The sequence below is a fragment of the Pleurodeles waltl genome, chromosome 7 (assembly GCF_031143425.1).
Source record: "Pleurodeles waltl isolate 20211129_DDA chromosome 7, aPleWal1.hap1.20221129, whole genome shotgun sequence".
Lineage (NCBI taxonomy): Eukaryota > Metazoa > Chordata > Amphibia > Caudata > Salamandridae > Pleurodeles > Pleurodeles waltl.
In genome coordinates, this window is record NC_090446.1 from 1100936757 (window position 1) to 1100956682 (window position 19926).

Sequence of the window (19926 nt, forward strand, 5' to 3'; positions counted from 1 at the left end):
GGCCTGAGTGATTACAAGTGGCTGAGTTTAAATCATAAAGTACAGAGGGTTATCCCCCTCCCAATGTTTAGCTGTTTTCTTTACAATTGGGGCAGTTCGCACATAAGACTTTATAACAGGGCACATTTGTGTCTTTTTTAAATCACATTTAGTATTCTAAAGGGTTTGTGGATTACCTGTGGAGATAACCAAGAAAGAGGCCAAATGTAGCAATATTTTTTGTAAAAAAACTAGAAAATGTGCTGTACAAGAAATATTTTTTTCTAGAAATGGCATCAACATCTCCTTCCTCTCAACTCCAAGAACAGATAAAGTTGTAAAAAAAATGGCCACAGTATTTTCAAAGTTCTAAGTGTTAATTTTATTTTCTCTGTATTTGTTGTATTTTACTAATTGTATTTTATGATGGAAATAGGTGTGAAAACCATGGCTGAACCTAGAAAGCCTATACAGTTTTAAAAAGAAGAACTATTTTGCAATTCAGCAAGAGGTCATTTGTACAGATCTTTCATGCTTTACCTAAAGAGACTTATCTTTCAAATACAAAAAATGAACTGTGTGACAACCTTTTCACCTGTAATTTTTGCCCTAATCAATTTACCAAAGTAATATGTTGTTACATCTGCCAGACTCTTACGGTTGCAGGAACATATATATAGATATGAGAAAACCAAAAAATGCATTCCCTATAGAATCTTTATCCTAACTATAACTACCCAGTGATGACTTTGGAACAGTGGCTGGCACTGATGGGCATGGGAAGCCCGATTTGTATCCAACCTCAGACGTCATCCAACAGAGTACACCAAAGCAAAAGCACTTATGAGGTGACAAAGCAGTGTAGTTTATTTCACCAGCAGCATAGCAACCCATGTGTTTCGGAGAATGCTCCTATTGTTCACCGGTTAAGTTTTCAGAAATCGCCAATTACAGTGACTTTATAGTGACAGTGCAGTAGACAACAGAAACAGACTGAAAAGGCTTTGGGCCTCATCACAAGTGTTGTAGTCGGAGGACTGCCACACACGCATTGACAGTCAGACTGCAGCACTCCAGGTGGTCTGACCACCCAATTACAACGGCCACCGTCCGCACTGGAAACGTGGTTCCTGACAGCACAACAGCAGTTAGAATTGTACTCAGACAGGGTGGCGCTGAACTTGGCTGCGTCTGGCTGATTACAACTCCCATCATCGGCAGCCTTTCTAGGGCAATCTGACCAGCATGGAAAGGCTGGCAGTGAGGGTATGCTGTAGACCACAGGGGGCCTGCACTGCCTATTGCATGGGCAGTACTGGCACCCCCTGCTCAGCACCATTAGGATGCACACTGTCTGCTTTGCAAACAGTGCGCATTCTGGGGGTGCTGGTCAGCCCCCTCTGTGCTACAAGACAGCACTCGGCTCCTTTAAGGGAGCTGAGTGCTATCTCGTAGCACTCTTCCTGCCATTCTGACTGTCGGGAACGCTTTAATGCAATGTTCCTGCTGGTCAGACAGGCGGGAACAATGTGATAGAGCAGAGGGCGGCGGCATCCTCCCCATGAGCTTAGAGGTCCAGTGGTAGCTTCATTAATGAGGCCCTTAGTCTCAATTGGCAAACATTTATGTAGTTGCCATTATGAACTGGGAAAAGTTTATGCACAACAATCAGTAATACACAGTCAAGTTCTTTGTGAAGATCTGTATACAAACATAATTGTTAAACAATCATGCTTTTTCAATGCTCTTTTTAATACATCAAATACTGTAAAGTACTCATGTCATTACATGCACATCACTGGTCATCTTATTGCACGCTCTCAACATCATAGTCATCCCCGACGGATATGGGCAGATTAAAAGACTTGAAAGTAATTGTATATTTCATTTTGATTGTTTTCTGATGTAAGGCATTTTATATAGTAAGCCTGCTCACAATTCTACCCTTGTAGGCAGTCAAAGAACGCTGCGCCTTCTCTGGATTAAACCCAAGTGGGTGTTCTTATAGAGTATTCTGTTAGGCCACTATATTCAGGTTGATGGCACAAGCGCATCTAACCTATCCATATTTTCAACTACACACTCATAACAATCATGATAATCATGTTAATAAAAAGAAAAGAAAGAGGAAAAAACTTAAACAACTGTTCAAAATTTTCAGTTGAAGTCCTAGCATATCCAGCCACAGACCGATAAATAATGTTTTGTGCACCTGTATGAAAAAAACATTGATAACATGATTAAAACCCATTATTATATCTCTTCTTCCTCAACAAGAAACAAAAAACAGAATTACATGCGGGTTGCAGGTCCTACATTGAAGGAACACTAGCACTGCTAATTCCTCATCCAAGTTTAGCCCTGTAGGATCCAAGGTGTTATATTGGATAATATTCTGGAATTTCAGCCGCCTTAGAAGGAGGATTTCATATCCTCCTCTGAAGTTGGGTAATACTCTATTGATCACCATCATCTGTGACATTGTAGCGTTTCTAGACTGAGCCTCATTAAAATTACATGCTCAGGATATTATGAATCATTGTGTGGTATAGCTCTAATGTGCTCTAACACAAGATTGCTGGCCTTATGTATTGCACTGCCTATATAATACCTGTAGAAGGGCACTTCAAGCAGTAAACGCAATAGTCCAAATTGGAAGTCAGTGTATAGCTGAATCACAAATTCCTCCTCAACAGTGGGGAAAGTAATTTTTGTTTTATATGCTGTATTTGCAAGCTTTGCACGTTGTGCATTTGCAAAACTCCCCTGAGCAAAATTCTATTAGGTCTAGCCTGTGTAGTACTAAAGTTTTACATAACATGTTTCAAACAGACCTGCTTTTTCCAAAGGTTAACTGGATGTTCCCCTGGACATTTTATAAGAGTTTCATCTGCTTCCAAAATTCCCAATGTTTCTTAAAACTCTTTCTGATCTTCTGTGATTGTGTATTATGTGTAGTAATAAACAGGATATTGTTGTCCTCATTAGTTGTTTTTGTCTTCCCTGACAGTCTCTTTTCTGTGTACCTCATTTACACTGATTACATCTTTCTGAACCATGTCCTGAGTGTAGCCTCTGTTGAGAAATCTACTAATCATAGATTCTACAATTTCTCTTAGAACGTAGTTGTTCTCCACAAGGGACACTCCAGATCAGGCTTTTTGGGTGATGGATTGTGGCATAGAGAAGACTGTTTCCCGCCAGCTGTTTCCTTCCTGTAAAGCTTTGTATATATAGGCCCTCATTACAACCCTGCCGTTAAATCCCGCTTACCGCCGTGCAGAAGACCGCCAACATACCGCTGCAGCCGCAGAATTCCGCTACAGGTATTACGACCCACAGCCCAGAATCCGCCACAATACAGACACCCACACAAGTCCGCCACACCAAGGGTCAGTAATAAACTGGCGATAACAAAACTGACACCATCACGCCAACAGGAATACGCCCACACTATCACGACCCACGAATCAACGCGGCGGTCTTTCAACCACGGTACTCCATTGGCGGTACACGCAGCCGCGCTCAAAATACACACACATATACAAAACACAACCACATTGGACAATTCGAAATACACACACCTGTTACACATACACACAACACACCCACACACCCAATCCAATATAAAGCACACACCCACATCACCCACAAACCCTTACTAACAGAATTTTGAAACCACGCCAGAGAGATACACTACCTAAAACAACACCAGCATCCACAGACACACAACTCCATCACTTACACAACATCCATGCACCTCAAACAACACACACCAACACACCCCCTCACACATCACAACAGACACCACCTCACACATCACCCACACCACATCATGGCACCTCAACTGCACCCCAGGTTCTCTGAGGAGGAGCTCAGGGTCATGGTGGAAGAAATCGTCTGGGTAGAACCACAGCTATTCGGATCACAGGTGCAGCAGACCTCCATTGCAAGGAAGATGGAGCTATGGTGCAGAATTGTCAACCGGGTCAACGCAGTGGGACAGCATCCAAGAACTAGGGATGACATCAGAAAAAGGTGGAATGACCTACGGGGGAAGGTGCGTTCCGTGGTCTCCAGACACCAGATTGCTGTACAGAGGACTGGCGGTGGACCCCCACCTCCTCCCCCACAACTAACAACATGGGAGGTCTTGGCAATACTGCATTCTGAGGGCCTCGCAGGAGTCGCAGGAGGACTGGACTCCGGTAAGGCAAATCTTTACTACCTTATCACCCACCCCATCTGCATACCATCACATACTCCCACCCTCACCCTCACGCCCATCACCCCAACAACCCACAGATACCCCACCAACACAACCCACACATCCCAAAACCAAGCCCTGCATGTGACACCAATGCATGGACACCCATCACCCAAGCATGTCCACTACAGAGACTCACTCATGCCCCAAAATCACCAATCACACAAGGACCAAGCCAATCATGCAAGCACTGGAGTAGAGGGTCAACCACCCATTGCACACGATGGCACACACAGATACAATAATTATGCACCCCAACAGGACCCCTACCCAACGTCACAGGACAGGAGGTGCCAGACATTTCCAGTCTCCCCAGAGAAGAGGCCCACAGTGATGACAGCAGCTCTGCACAACTGGATCAAGATGACCAGCCCGGCTCATCTGGGACCTCGGGACAGTTGGTTCCCCTCACACTGGCACAAGCCACCACAGAGACCCCCCCCTCAGGAAACACCAGCACAGCAACCACCCAGCGGGCCCATCCCTCTGTCCCCAGGACACGTCAATCAGCAGTGTGTCCACCACTACAGGGAACCCAGGCAAACCCACCAACCCAAGAAAATCTGGGACCTGGGGGCAGTGGCAGTGGCAGTGGGCACACGGTTCAGGGGACAGAGGCACAGGATAACAGGGAAACTGGGGGGACTGCTGTGCGATAGGGGGAGGACAGGCCCAGGGAACCCACTCTCCACGAGGCCCTCTCCAACATCATCGGAGTTTACCATCATTCCCAGGAGACAATGGCAACGGTACTGGCCAAGTTTCAGGAGACCCAGCGGCTGCAGGAGGAATACTACCTTGGGGTCAGGGAGGGCTTGAAATCCATTAACACCACCCTGGTCACCATTCCAGGGGTGCTGGCAGACATGGTCAACACCAGGAGGGACACAGTGGCACAACAAGGGGCCCCTGACACTAGCCTGGACGATGAACAGCCCTCCACCTCGCGGGCGCTAGTGGACAGGAGGCACTGCCACAGGAACAACAGGGCACCAGCACCCCACCCCCTGCAGATGGAGAACCACCCCGGAAACGGTCCCTGAGATCCAGGAACAAGACAGCATTGCCAAGACCCCCTCAAGGAAATGCGACCCCCCTGAATGTCATCCTTCTGTCCCACTTTGACACCTTGCCCATCCTTAAACTGCCATTGCTCCACTTCCTATGCCCCTTTGGACAATGCACCTGTGAAACAATTAGACTGGACTCTGCCATGGACATTCCTCCACCATCCCCCAGCCCATTTTACAACCCCCTCCACTTATTTGCACAGGAATAAACACACTTCAATCACAAAACAATCTGGAGTCAGTGAGCTTTCACAAATGTGTAATTGCAATAACTATGGAATATAGCAATGTCAATTTACCAATGTAACACAGCTGTAGGCCAGCAGTAAACATAGCAGAGGGCACAAAGTGGGACCCAAATCTGTGAAATGGAAAGTCAAAGTGACAAGTCAGGGTCCATGCACTAAATGAAAATGACACACTTATGCTAGTTCCAACAATAGAATGAGATGTGGGAAGCAGTGGCATCTTCTTACCTGTGTCTCACTGGAAGTATTGCATGATGATGTTGTTTCGGTTGTCGATATCCTCTTCTTCTCCCTCCTCTTCTTCACTGTCCACAGGCTCCACAGCTTCCACAAGACCACCATCTGGCCCATCCTCCTGCAGAAAAGGCACTTGGCGTCGCAAAGCCAGGTTGTGCAGCATATAGCAGGCCACGATAATCTGGCACACCTTCTTCGGTGAGTATTGTAGGGAGCCACCTGTCAGCTGGAGGCACCGGAATCTGGCCTTCAGGAGGCCGAAGGTGCGTTCGATCACCCTCCTAGTTCACCCATGTGCCTCATTGTAGCGTTCCTCTGCCCTTGTCCTGGGATTCCTCACTGGGGTCAGTAGCCATGACAGGTTGGGGTAACCAGAGTCACCTGCAAATGTCGAGGGACAACTGTTAGACACACACTAACCCTTAGGGACAGCCCCATACCCAGAAACCTATGTCAACTGTATTGGGACCTTGCCCTCACCTAATAGCCACACACGGTGCCTCTGGAGTTGACTGGTAGCTCTTCCGCTTTCTGTACACCTGTTCATTTCTGCGGGGGGGGTACAAATGGCACATGTGTCCCATAATTGGCACCATTGAAGTTGGGGATATGCCCCAAAGTCACCTTTCACTGTGGGCAAATCCTCCACCTGAGGGAAAAAGATGTAGCTGCACAAGTGTTTCAGCAGGGCAGACAACACTCTTGACAACACGTAAGAGAACATTGGATGAGACATTGGCTGGGACATCCCTGATGCCATCACCACTGTTGTTTGAAAAGACCCATTGGCCAGGAAATGGAGTACAGACAGGGCCTGCACTAGAGGGGGGATTCCTGTGGATGGCGAATAGCTGACATCAGGTCCGGCTCCAACTGGGCACACAGTTCCAGGATTGTTGCACGATCAAGTCTGTATGTGACCAGGATGTGTCTCTCTTCCATTGTCGACAGGTCCACCAGGGGTCTGTACACCAGAGGATGCCGCCATCTCATCCCCTGCCCCAGCGGACGTGCCCCATAGAGGAGAACAGCGAGCAGAGAGTCATCCAACACTGAGGTATCACAATGTCTTATTTTCAGAAACATTAATAATCCGCAATGTGCCGGTATCCATCTATATTCCCGGCCTAGATAGGTGTGATGCAGTTAACATCCATCCCATGTGGCCTCCTGAAATTGTGGCTGCCTGACCTGTAAGGTGGGACAAGGGGATATGAGGTAACTGCGCTGGCGTTCTACACCGTCGCGGTGGGCGGTCAAATACCGGAGCGCAATTCAGCATTGGTTAACATTGGGCCCTATGGGTCCCAGGAGCCAATAACGTTGTACGCCGGTGGTGACGGTACGCACTGCCGTGGACATGACCACCATTTTCTGTCTGTTCACTCACTTGATACCTGACCTTCAACAGGAGAGGACCTACACTGCAAGTGCTGCTGTGACCTCAGTCTGGAAGCGACGATGGCTCATGTGTCTTGGGAAAGGGCCCCTGCCTTCACTTTGGAGGAGTTGGAGAAACCAGTGGATGGGGTCCTCCCCCAGTACACGCAACTGTACGGTCCTCCAGACAAACAGGTGAGTACACTGTGAGCATGCTGCATGGGTAGTGCCTGTTTTGAGTGGTGTGGTTGGCGATACGGGGGGGCTGAGGCCTGAATGTGTGTCAGGGCAAGGGTGGGAACTGCGGGGCAATGAGCATGACAGTCTAGACGGGTAAGTAATTTCCTTTTCCCCCTGTACCATTCCTCTAGGTCAGCGCCCACCAGAAGAAGGGTGTTTGCTGTGCCATCGCCAAGGACGTCCGGACCCTGGGGGTCTACCACAGACGGAGCACCCACTGCCATAAAAGATGGGAGGACCTGCGCCACTGGAGCCAGAAGATGGCAGAGGCCCAGCTGGGGATGGCCTCCCAACGTGGGAGGGGTGCCCATCGCACCATGACCCTCCTGATGCTCTGGATCCTGGCGGTGGCCTATCCGGAGTTGGATGGGCGCTTGAGGGCATCACAGCATCCACAAGGGGGTGAGTACACTCTCATTCAGCTGACTCTGCGTGCATTATGAGGTGTCTGGGTGGGGGAGGTGGCAGTGTGTTCCCCTAGGGTGAAGTTGGTTGGCAAGGTCCCTTGTGAGGCAGGCTATGTGGCAACCCAACTCCACCAGTTGTAAGAGCTATCTACACCTAGTCAGGCTCCTGTGACTTCTAGGTGTCCAGCAATTGGTCTTAGGCCTCGTACCCCATGGTCAGCTGAAATTTCTAGCAACTGTTAGTGCATGGGGTAGTGCAGAGGGCTGCTCCATGTGTGTTGTGTCCGCCAATGGTGGTGGTGGTGTTGCATACACTGAACATGTGTTTCTTCTGTCTTTCCCCCCTCTTTTTGTTTTGTCTCCCTGTTCTTGTGTGCAATAGCATCATTAGGCGGAGGAGCATTGGCACCAGAGCAGGAGGGAGCTGCAACCCACTTGGCCCTGGAGGGTGAAACAACGGAGTCTGAAGCCACCAGTGGGACAGAGGGCGAGGCAAGCTCCATGGCGGGGACAGGAGAAGACAGCAGTGACAGCGACTCCTCCTCTAATGGGAGCTCCCTTGCGGTGGCGGGCACCTCTGTGCCCACCGCATCAACAGGTACAGCCGCCACCTCCCCTACCAGCACCGCCCTCCCAGCAGCCTCTCAGCGTGTGTCCCATTCCCGCTCACCCATCAGGGTGGGCATCTCCTTCGCCCCAGGCACCTCAGGCCCTGCCCCAGTCAGCCCTGCTGCCCTCAGTGAGGAGGCTATTGACCTCCTGAGATCCCTCACTGTTGGGCAATCTACCACTGTGAATGCCATCCAGGGTGTAGAGAGGCATTTGCAACAAACAAATGCATACCTAGAGGGCATTCATTCTGGCCAGGCAGCCCAACAGAGAGCATTTCAGGCTCTGGCCTCAGCATTGATGGCAGCCATTGTCCCTGTGTCCAGCCTCCCCCCTCCAACTTCCTCCACCCAGAACCAATCCCCTGTACCTCAGCCTATTCCGAGCACACCATCAGACCAGCATGCATACAAGAGTGGCTCAGGCAAACATAAGCACCACACATCCCACAGGCACTCACACAAGCACCATCCCCATGCAGACACAGCAACATCCACTGCCTCCACTGTGTCCCCCCTCCTCCACGTCTTCCTCCTCCCTCCCTGTCTTCTCTCCACTCACACCTGCCTGCACTACATCCTCAGCCACTGCCTCCATCACCAGCACACCCATCACCACACACCGCTCCCCACCCCCACTACCATGCACACATCCCCAGTGTCCTCTCCTAGTGTGTCTGTGAGCCCTCCTCCCAAAGTACACGATCGCAGGCACACACCCACCCAACAGACATCCACCTCACAACAGCCTCCGGTCCATGCACCTTCACCCAAATTCAGCAGACGTACACCTCCTACAACCACTACCTCCACCTCCACTCCCAAATCCCCTCCATCTTCCCATCCCAGTGTGTCTAAGAAACTCTTCCTGGCTAACATTGACCTCTTCCCTACACCTCCCCCCATCCTTCCCCTAGGGCCAGGCTTTCCAGGTCCCAGCCCAGAACCTCAGCCACCAAATTCCCAGACACAGTGGTGCCAGCAACTGCGGGGTCATGGAGTGCGCCACCCATCAGGGCTGCCAGTGTGCCACGTAGCGAGGGCAAGGACATTCCACCACCTGCCAAGGTGAAAAATGTGCCCACCTCCCAGAGGGAGAAGCCAAAAGTACCAGCCACCAAGGGCTCAGCAAAAATCAAAGGGGATAGTGGCAAGACAACTGCGGCACCATCAAAGCTGGGGAAGGGCCAAAAGCAGAAGAGCAGGTCAGGAGAGGGCATGGTGGCACCGACTGAGGGACCAGTGTCATACTTTCTGTCCACGACCATGCCAACCTGTACAGCGGCGAACACCGCTAGCTGCCCCGCCACCACATCCGCCACCACAACCGCCACCTGCACCGCTCCCGGCACATCTACAGCCTCAGCGACAGTCCCCAGCCTCTTTCCGAGTGGGCAGCCATTCGAGGCTGCAGGAAATGTCCTGCTGTGACCCTCTGCAGGTGCTGACCCATGCACCGCCGCCAGCACCGCCACAAGCACCGGCGCAACTGACACCGCCGCAAGCACCGCCGCAACAGACACCGCCGCAAGCACCGCCACCTGCACCGCCCCAGGCACATCTACACCCTCAGCGACAGTCCCCAGCCTCTTCCCCAGTGGGCAGCCGTCCGAGGCTGCAGAAAACGTCCAGCTGTGTCCTTCTGCAGGTGCTGAGCCATGCACCGCTGCCAGCACCGCCGCAAGCACCGCCGCAACATACACCGCCGCAAGTAGTGCCACGACAGACACCGTTGCAAGCACCGCCACCGGCCCCGCAGCATCCTCGGACACAGGCACCACCGCTGACATGGCTACCATCCCCAGTGGTCAGTCATCTGAGGCTGTTGGAGAGTTCCTGACCCTGGGCAGCTTCCATGAGGCATTTCTTCCATCACTGTTTACACCTGCAGGTGGAAGGCGCAGCCGCAGCAGTGTGGGGTATGTCGCTGCCTCCATGGCGTATCATGCTACCTGAACCTCGCAAATCTCGTGGCACGCACACCCAGGTGAGGGAATTGTACCAGCCACACTGCACGTGGAGCACTCTGGGCACCATGCGCCCCTCCAGAACCAGTGGAGAATCACATCCACTACCTCAGTCCTTGGCAGGATGAAGCACTCTGGGCAGCAGGCCCCCTCCAGAACCCGTGGAGAATCACATCCACTACCTCAATCCTTGGCAGGATGAAGCACTCTGGGCACCAGGCCCCCTCCAGAACCAGTGGAGAGATACATCCACTACCTCAGTCCTTGGCAGGATGAAGCACGCTGGGCACCAGGCCCCCTCCAGAACCAGTGGAGAATCACTTCCACTACCTCAGTCCTTGGCAGGATGAAGCACGCTGGGCACGAGGCCCCCTCCAGAACCAGTGGAGAATCACATCCACTACCTCAGTCCTTGGCAGCATAAAGCACTCTGGGCACCAGGCCCCCTCCAGAACCAGTGGAGACTGTTATCCACTTGAGAGACTGTGGCTTTGCACTCCCCAGGATAAAGCAGTGGGCAAACCACCCATTGGAGAGACTTGAGAGACTGTGGCTTTGCACTTCCCAGGATAAAGCAGTGGGCAAAGCACCCACTGGAGAGACTTGAGAGACTGTGGCTTTGCACTCCCCAGGATAAAGCAGTGGGCAAACCACCCACTGGAGAGACTTGAGAGACTGTGGCTTTGCACTCCCCAGGATAAAGCAGTGGGCAAACCACCCACTGGAGAGACTTGAGAGACTGTGGCTTTGCACTCCCCAGGATAAAGCAGTAGGCAAACCACCCATTGGAGAGACTTGAGAGACTGTGGCTTTGCAATCCCCTGGATAAAGCAGTGGGCAAACCACCCATTGGAGAGACTTGAGAGACTGTGGCTTTGCACTCCCCTGGATAAAGCAGTGGGCAAACCACCCACTGGAGAGACTTGAGAGTCTGTGGCTTTGCACTCCCCAGGATAAAGCAGTGTGCAACCCACCCACTGGAGAGACTTGAGAGACTGTGGCTTTGCACTCCCCAGGACACATCAATGGGCATGGAGCACCCTCGTGCAGCAGTGGCGTTGTGGGTTCATCAGGCTGAGGTACCCCCCCTTCCCTTCCCCTGAGGTGCCTGTATATTTTTGATCTGATGCCCCAGCAGTATTCTCTCCGTTTCGAGTCAGGTATCATGTGTGGGCCTCACCCATGCATTTTGGGCCCAGTGGTCCACGGACAATGATTAGTACGCTCTCCGGACTTGTGTAGTTGGTGTACATATTTGTATATACTGAATTTTGACTTTTGAATAATGGATTTTTCTTCATTACAATGGTTACAATCATTTCCTTTTGTCCTTGCGTTCTTCAGGGGGTTAGAGGTTGTATATGTAATGTTGCTGCATGTATACGTGTGTGTGTGGTTGTGTAGGAAGGTGAGGGTGGGGGTGTTGCATGTGTGTGTCACTCTGTTTATTCCCCCTCCCCTGTGTCGTAGGTGCAGTACTCACCGTGGTCACCGCCGCCGCCGCCGTTCGTACTCCTGGTAGAAGAGGAGGTAAACCAACATGGGCAGTACGTGTAGTTTGGGCTCCATGGCGTCCTGGTTCCTCGTTGGGTGTCGAGAGGTGAGTGTTTTCACTCCTGTGTACTGTTTCCGCTGTGCTTTTAATAGCGTTGATTCCACCCCGGAAAAGGTGGCGGATAGGCCTCTTGTAATAGGGTGGGCGGTACTTTGTCTCCGCCTGTCTGTTGGCGGTGACCGCCGCGCTGTTTGCTTCTACCGCCGTGGCGGTCGGAGTGTTAAAGTTGGTGTAGGAGGCTGGCCTGGCTTGTAGTGGGTACCAGAGGTACTTACACATTGTGCCAGGTCCAGTTATCCCTTAATGGTGTAGAAGAGGTGCTTCTAGCAGCTTAGGCTGATAGAAGGTAGCTATGGCAAAGCAGCTTAGGCTGAACTAGGAGACAAGTAAAGCTCCTACTATACCACTGGTGTCATATGCACAATATCATAAGAAAACACAATACACAGAAGTACTGAAAATAAAGGTACTTCATTTTTATGACAATATGCCAAAAGTATCTCAGTGAGTATCCTCAGTATGAGGATAAGCTATATACACAAGATATATGTACACAAACCAAACTTAGGTAAGTAATAGCAAGAAAAGTAATGCAAACAGTGTAGAATTGCAATAGATTGCAATAGGAGAATATAGGTATAGGGGCAACACAAACCATATACTCCAAAAGTGGAATGCGAACCACAAATGGACCCCAAACCTATGTGAGCTTGTAGAGGGTTGCTGGGACTGTAAAAAAACAGTGAGGGTTAGAAAAATAGCCCACCCCAAGACCCTGAAAGGTAGGTGTAAAGTGCACCTATTACCCCCAGAGAGCACAGAAGTCGTGATAGGGGGATTCTGCAGGAAGAACAAACACCAGCAATGCAACAACAGTGGACTTCTGGACCTGAGTACCTGTAAGACAAGGGGACCAAGTCCAATAGTCGCAATAGTGTCGAGAGTGGGCAGGAGCCCAGCAAATGCCAGCTGAGGGTGCAAGGAAGCTGCCACGGGATGGAAGAAGCTTGGAGTTCTGTAAGAAAGAAGAGAGCTAGGGACTTCTCCTTTGGAAGACGGATGTCCCACATCGCGAGGAAGCTTGCAGAGGTATTCCCACGCAGAAAGACCACAAACAAGCCTTGCTAGCTGCAAGGGTTGCAGTAGAGGTTTGTGGGTGCTGCTGTGGCCCAGGAGGGACCAGGATGTTTCCACTTGGAGGAGGAGACAGCGGAGGTGCCCAGCAACTCAGGGTGCCCTCACAGAAGCAGGCAGCACACGCAAAGTACCTGAACAGGCACTTGGAAGGAAAGTGAACATGAGTGCACGTGAAGTCACAAAAGGGAGTCCCACGATGCCGGAGGACAACTCAGAAGGTTGTGAACTGCAGGATAGAGTGTCGGGGACCCAGGCTTGGCTGTGCATGAAGGAAATCCTGGAAGAGTGCACAGGAGCTGGAGCAGCTGCAAATCACGCAGTACCCAGCAATGAAGTCTAGCGTGGGGAGGCAAGGACTTACCTCCACCAAACTTGGACTGAAGAGTCACTGGACTGTGGGAGTCACTTGGACAGAGTTGCTGAGTTCCAGGGACCACGCTCGTCGGGCTGAGAGGGGACCCAGAGGCCCAATGATGCAGTCTTTTGGTGCCTGTGTTAGCAGGGGGAAGATTCCGTCTGCCCACAGGAGATTTCTTCAGAGCTCCTGGTGCAGAGAGGAGGCAGGCTACCCCCAGAGCATGCTCCACCTGGAAACAGTCGAGAAAGCCAGCAGGATGAGGCGATACAAGGTTGCTACTAGTCATCTTGCTACTTTGTTGCAGTTTTGCAGGCTTCCTGAGCAGGCAGCGGTCGATCCCTTGGCAGAAGGTGAAGAGGGAGATGCAGAGGAACTCTGGTGAGCTCTTGCATTCGTTATCTGGTGAGATCCCCAAAGCAGACACCCTAAATAGCCAGAAAAGGAGGTTTGGCTACCTAGGAAGGAGGATTGGCTACCAAGAGAGGTAAGAGCCTATCAGAAGGAGCCTCTGACGTCACCTGCTGGTACTGGCCACTCAGAGCAGTCCAGTGTGCCACAGACACCTCTGTTTCCAAGATGGCAGAGGTCTGGGACACACTGGAGGAGCTCTGGGCACCTCCCCTGGGAGGTGCAGGTCAGGGGAGTGGTCACTCCCCTTTCCTTTGTCCAGTTTCGTGCCAGACCAGGGCTGGGGGATCCCTGAACTGGTGGAGACTGGCTTATGCAGAGATGGGCACCATCTGTGCCCATCAAAGCATTTCCAGAGGCTGGGGGAGGCTACTCCTCCCCAGCCTTCACACCTATTTCCAAAGGAAGAGGTGTTACACCCTCTCTCAGAGGAAGTCCTTTGTTCTTCCTTTCTGGGCCAGGGCTGCCTGGACCCCAGGAGGGCAGAAACCTGTCTGAGGGGTTGGCAGCAGCAGCAGTGGAGACCCCGGAAAGGCAGTTTGGCAGTACCCGGGTTCTGTGCTAGAGACCCGGGGGATCATGGAATTGTCCCCCCAATGCCAGAATGGCATTGGGGGGACAATTCCATGATCTTAGACATGTTACATGGCCATGTTCGGAGTTACCATTGTGACGCTGTACATAGGTAGTGACCTATGTGCAGTGCACGCGTGTAATGGTGTCCCCGCAGTCACAAAGTCCGGGGAATTTGCCCTGAAAGATGTGGGGACACCTTGGCTAGTGCCAGGGTGCCCACACCCTAAGTAACTTTGCAGCCAACCTTTACCAGGTGAAGGTTAGACATATAGGTGACTTATACGTTACTTAAGTGCAGTGGTAAATGGCTGGGAAATAACGTGGACGTTATCTCAAGCAGGCTGCAGTGGCAGGCCTGTGTGAGAATTGTCAGAGCTCCCTATGGGTGGCAAAAGAAATGCTGCAGCCCATAGGGATCTCCTGGAACCCCAATACCCTGGGTACCTCAGTACCATATATTTGGGAATTATATGGGTGTACCAGTATGCCAATGTGAATTGGTAAATATAATCACTAGCCTGTTAGTGACAAATTTGGAAAGCAGAGAGAGCATAACCACTGAGGTTCTGGTTAGCAGAGCCTCAGTGAGACAGTTAGGCATCACACAGGGAACACATACAGGGCACATACTTATGAGCACTGGGGCCCTCCCTGGCAGGGTCCCAGTGACACATAGACTAAAACAATATATATACAGTGAAATATGGGGGTTACATGCCAGGCAAGATGGTACTTTCCTACAGTTGGCGGTTTCCGCCACGGTCGTAATCCCATTTTGTTTCTGCCCGCCTGTTTGCAGTATTACCGCCGCTTTAACACCGACAGCCGGGGTGGTAATGAGGACCATAGTTTCCCCTTCAACTTCTGCAAGGTCCTTTACTGCTGGTGGCGAGCATGCCTGCGCCTCAGGACAGCCCACGCTGCTTATCCATCACACGTGTGGTGTGATGTGACATGAGGAAGCTGGGGTCAAAGTGGCCAGAGCTGTTGGAACCACCAGAGCTGCCAGAGACTGTCCAAGCCACTGGAGTCAGATGCCACCACAGCTGCAGGTTTTCAATTGACTGTTTCTGCTGCTCTGCCACTAGGCCCTCACCCCCTCTGCAGCTTCTGTGACCCTGTAGCTCCTAGCCTCTGTCTCCACACATCCCCCCTTCAACATGCTGCTCGCCACACCATCCCGTGTGCACACGCACTTGTCCCTAAGCGGAGGTCTGGGCTCGGTACCTGCCTGGCTGGTTAGCCGGTCAGCTGGTTTGCCTGACCACTCAGAGGGGACAGGAAGAAGGAGGGGAGTGGAGGCCAGTGGAGGGCAGCAGAACCCAATGCTGATAGAGGCATGGGAGGCTGTGGGCAGAGGACGGGGATTGGGGGCTGAGGGAGGGCAGCAGGTGCTTGCTATTCACAGCAGGACTAGGAGCACCAGGTGTTTCAGGTGCAGTTGTGAAGTAGCTCCCACAGCACAGGCTGAATCCCTGTGGTCATGAAAGCAGCCCGCCTAGCTGCAGGTGAGACTTGCAACCAGGGAATACTCTTGTTCCAGCCTATCAGCCTACAAGGAATCTGAGGGCCTGCATTTGGGAACAGCCTTCCCTTTGTGTGGCGATCTCCAGCGATCATCCAAAATTGCTGCACATCTTTAGACCAAGGCATGCTTGTGCACCTCCCCTACATTCCAGCTGTTGGCATACATCCTAGAGAGGTGAGGCAGTGCCTACCAGTTTCCTAACAGCAAGAAGAAAATAGGTTTGTGCAAGCAGAGTTCTGAGAAGAAGTCTGAGCTTCTTGCCTTCAGTTAGGAAGAGGCACACGTGTGCCCCTCTCCCACCTTTCAGCTGTAGAAATCAGTTCTGTGGGGTAGTGAGGTGTCGGCTAAGGATGGCAGGACACCAAATTTGATGGCCATAACTTTTCTTTTTAAATAAACCAAGTAGGTCATATTTAGATATGCTGATGGCTCGAGTTTGGGGTACAACTGGTTTACCATCCAGGCATGCGTACGACTGGACAGCATGTGTATATTATAAATGAGTGCATTTTTGCTACTTTTAAAATTGTTTTACAAAAATCAGAGTAGGGTAAGTTCAGGCTTTAAAGGTTGGTTATATTTGTTTCTTTAAATGGTGACCAGAGGGATTTCTGATAAAAGGAGCAAGGTCCTTGCCTACTGACTGCCATAAAGCATTATGGAGTGGATTGATTTGGTTTAACCATATTTTATACCACATTTTAATAGTGCCATACTGTCTCCCAATGACTTGTTGCAATAATCCAAACTCCACGCGGACTTGCGCAGGTGATGCACTCAGAGGCAGTCAAAAAACATGCTTATACATGTTTGCTTGCTATTTACCTAAGGTTGAAATGTCAGATCCATACATGACCGCACTCATATAGGTGACCATTGGTAAGAATTTAGCTGCAGTAACTGGTAATAGTGGTTTTAAGGAGGCCCCATCTAGCTTTTTGGAAAGAATGCAGAAGGCATGGTTCAAAGCATTTCCCTTCCTCAGTAGATGCTGCGTATGCACTTGGACGTTTAGGGGCAATTTTATACTCTCTTTGCGCCGAATGTGCATCAAACATTTTGACGCACAATCGGCGCAAACCGTGCACCATATGTAAACTTTGCCACCCGCGAACGCCAAAATTTCGCCATGTGCGTCATTTTCTGGATGCGGGAAACCGCCTTGTGTTAATGACATGCATGGTAGGTGTTCCCCTCCAAAAAATGACTTAAACTCGTGTGCTCCTTATTTATGCTACCGTGCAAAAATGACACACGGCCGGGAGGCGGAGTCAGAAAATGACGCTCAGCCCGATTTGCGTAAAAAAATAACACCTGGGTCAGGGCAGGCGTTAAAATGGGGCAAACACACCTGTACTTAATGAAAACACACAGAAGCAACAGCAGAGCTTCAAAAGGAAGACATGGAGGTGCTTTTCATCCAGCATGCACGCAGACGCAGAGCACAGGAACAACAATAGCAGCTTCCACAACACCAGCAGGGAGCCCAAAGGCAAAGCAGAAGGCAGGAGAGGATATTCCGCACCAGGACAACCCTTCTGGGACTCTGCCAACAAGACATCATTCAGAGGTACAGGCTCAACTGGCAAGCTATTCATCAGCTGCTGCGCAACATTGAGCCACAGTCGGCACCCAGCTTGCAGACACCCCGCACCATTTCACCAGAAACCAAGCTGCTAGCTGAACTCCACATGTTGGCAAGTGACTCCTTTCAAACCACTAGTGCCCTGGTTGCCGGGATCTCACAGTCATCATTCTCTGCCTTTCTACCCAAAGTACTGGATGCTATCATCACCCTCACACCACGCCACATCAGCTCCCCAACACGCAGCAGAAGCAGCAGGAGACAAAACAGGGGTTTTACCAAATTAACGGCTTCCCACACGTCCTTGGTGCCATTGACTGCACACATTTACGTATTGGGACACCTGCTGCAACTGAACATCTATACTGCAACAGGAATCACACACACTCCATCAATGTGCAGGCCATTGTTGACCACCGGGGTTTGATCACCAACATCGTGGCAAAGTATCCTGGGAGTGTACATGATTCATTCATCTTCCTTCATTGCACCATCAATCAACACTTCCAGGATGGACGATATGGAAATGGACTACTTGTTGGTAAGTACAGAAACCCAGTTATGTACACACTGCACAGCAACCCTCTAGGACACACAACACATACACCACAACATCGACACGTGGACAGGAAGACAATGAGGTAGTGACACCGCTAGGCATTTTTGATGTCCTCACCCAATGGGATACACACCTAGGCACAAATGACAGTTCCAAATAATAACAGATGCCACTCCAGGGCCACAAGGGGACAATTTGAAACATCACAATGACAAAGACATGGCCCCAACTGGCAGTACAATTTGGAAGATTAATCTTTCAATATCACATCAATAACACTCAATCAAACACCCTTCAAAACAATACGTACTGTGTAAGGGGTGTGTAATGTTTTTTGCTGCAGGTCAAACACCATGACACACAAAGCATGATGATGACTACAATGAAGGTCACATGCAATCATTGAGGATGTACCAATATCTCACATCATTCCTGCTCTCACATTGCCCAATACCAATAAGCAAGTGGACTGTGTGAAGAACCCATCTTCATGGGACAATATTGAAAGTGCACATTCCTACACATACGCATTGCGACAAATTAACACACACACAACAGATGTACAGGCATACGGACCTTCTGAAACTCACAATGACAACCTCACAACCAAGTTATCCATCTGAACTAGAACTAGAACATGTTCAGTAGTATAGGTACACGTTACAACCTGAGTCGACTCGGCAAGGGCAGAGAAATAGGTCTGCAGTGAACTTGTCACACATGTGAAATTAGTGCATAGTCAATTGTTAACACGTCAGTGCTGACAACGTACGGAGACATTGCTACCTTGCCAAATCAAAGGGTCTCTCTGATGGTCAAATAATTTTATTGCCTATGTGAAACTGGATGGGATGTCCAGGGTATATAGATGCAACCGTGTTACCACCACTGTGGAATTGATTCTGTGTATGGAAGTATCGTGTCACCCCCAGTTAAGACACAGCGACACCTATTTCACATGATACAATGCAAGGGAATACACACTGTACTGCAACTCTACAAAAATACTGCTGACATCCGGTCAACAGCCAAACACCCGTTCAGATAAGGAAACAACCCAATGCTTATGGTACATCCTAGAAGTCTAGGATTCCACACAATAACATAAACACAGATGATTCACAGACAACACAAGAGAACAACTGCCATGCAAAGTGATAATCATGCTGCAAGGTACATCAACATGTTCTCACTAATTTTCTCTTTCAGCTGATCAGGGGTATGGGATCCAGCCATGGATCATGACCCCATTTGCAAACCCAAGCACTGCAGCAGAGCATGCCTATTATGAGGCACATAGGAGGACACGCACCATAGTCGAGAGGACCTTCAGCATCCTGAAGTCAAGATTGAGGTGCCTCGACATCACCGGAGGCAGCCTCCTATACTCACTAGGAATGGTGTGCAAAATAATTTTGACCTGTGCCATCCTGCACAACATATGTGTAAGAAGGAACATTCCCCTATATGAACCCGACCCACAAATGCCTGAAGAGGAGGAAGAGGAGGAAGAGGAGCATGCTGTCCATCAACATGAGGGGGACCCTCCAAACAGAGCTGCAGGATTGGGTCGGCGATAACATATTGTCCAAAATCTCTTTTAACTCTACTCATCCATCACCACTGTCTTACCATATGTCAATAAACACCTATACTATTCACTATATCATGGTCTGGATAATCATTTTTGCATAACATTATATCTAACTATCAGAATCAGAGTGTAGCCTCATGGAGCATTGCTGAAATACAGATTAGGACACAGAAAATTCCAAATCTATTTTGATGCGTATGAATGTACAGCCACATTCACACAC